Raw genomic sequence first — 1,945 nt, forward strand, 5'->3', positions numbered from 1 at the left:
TGAGAGGTTGATACCAACTTGGTTCTAAGGACAACCTGACACCAAAAACCACTGGTTTATGGCAGGACAACCTTATTAGAACGTGGGTGAGTATCAAAAACTCAAATTGAAGAGGATATGAAAGAAATAGAAACTAATCTATTACGAAATTCACCACACAATGCTGAAATATAAAGATTCCAACACTCACATCCACAAATACATCCCACAATCTTGAATCATAAAAGATAAATAAATAACCACACATCCACCAAACACAAAGAATTATAGTGGTTCGCTTGTGTGTACACCAACTGTTAAACAACAGCCACAAAACTACTCCACTCCTAATATCCACTCCCTCGGGATATTAGTGTTCACTAATCAAAATAGGTTTTTCAAGGTTCACCTAAAACCTTCACAATTGTGTCTTTCAAGTGGGCTTACACAATTCAAAAACCCCACGCTCTGAGTTTTCTGGATCACCTCAGACAAACTATAAATGCAGATTTTCTAGAACAATCTCACCAACTAAACAAATAGAATTGAATTATAGAAAAATTAAAATACTTATTTGTAGGACGATTCTGAAGCAGCCCGGTAAAACCAACTTGATGTCGACATAGATGTTCAACGTTCAGTCTTACAAGTATATAGGGTTCTAAGGCTAGATGATTTTTAATTAAATCAACAAGGGCTTTGCTTTGATTTTGATCTCATAAAAGGTTAAATCGAATATCCATTTTCAATATAAGAATGGAATAGAGAATCAAAATCAAAATATAAGAGCTACTTTAAAGAATCTTAAATATGCACAAAATAACCTAGAATGTACTCAAAATTAACTCAGAGTGATTGCTTAAAATGATAAGAATTAAATGAAAAACTATTAAATTCAAGCACCATTTATAGGTAAAAAATCGGTTCGCACGACTGGCCTTTGGTTAGCTACGACTGATCTTATCCAAACAGATTTTCAAAAATTCTGGAGTGATAAGATTTTTTAGTCGCACAATTGGCCTTGTGGGTCCCGCGACTGGTCGAGTGGCCTGCTCGACTGGTTGTGGACACCACACGACTGGTCGTGTGAGTCCAGATCACTCGCTCGAAAACGAGTCGAGCACTACATGACTGGTCAAGAACTATTCACACGACTGGTCGAGCAGTTTCCAGGTCTGGTCGAAGACCAACAAAAAAATTTTGAAAATTCATAACAAATCCTGGACTAGTCAAGGAAATTCTAGGACTGGTCGAGCCAGTGATAGGGCTAGTCGAAAGAACAGAATTTTACACTTATAAAATGACCAAAATGAATGACCGAAAGTATGAAATGATCATGATCTAAGGTCAATCTAGGTCAATCATACCTTACTTGTAAGATAGAACATATGAACCATCAAACTATCAATCACTTCAGCAGCTTTAAATTTTGCGCTTGAACTCAACATGCCGAACACAATCTTTAACTAGGTCTTGAGTTCTTGAACTTTTCTGGTTCTAGATCTTGAACCGCAATGTTCTTGAACACTAAGTCTTCACTTTCTTCCAGTTTGAAGATCTCGGCAAGTTCGTCGTAGATATCAGCAAGATAAATTCAGCACGAATAGAACGAATGTCGAAGATTCAATGTGAACAGATACACAAGCTTGATACACATCAAGATACTAACTTGAAATGGTTTGGCATACCAAAATTTGACAATACTCAGGGTTTATCAACATAACACTTTCAGAGTCAATGATAGATCAATGGATTTTACATATCAAACGTTACAAAACATATAAAAATATATCAAAACCTTTCCTAGGCATTCAAAGTGCCCAGAGTTGACAATGTATCAAAGTACACTAAAAATACTTCTTCATTTAAACTAATATCCATGAATTGTTTAACATATAAGTCAAATAACTTGAAACAAAGTAAAATAAATAGTAAGAAGAACTACAAGCTTCACCTCTTAGCTCTA

This window comes from Magnolia sinica, chromosome 3, assembly GCF_029962835.1.
Source record: "Magnolia sinica isolate HGM2019 chromosome 3, MsV1, whole genome shotgun sequence".
In the NCBI taxonomy this organism is placed as follows: domain Eukaryota; kingdom Viridiplantae; phylum Streptophyta; class Magnoliopsida; order Magnoliales; family Magnoliaceae; genus Magnolia; species Magnolia sinica.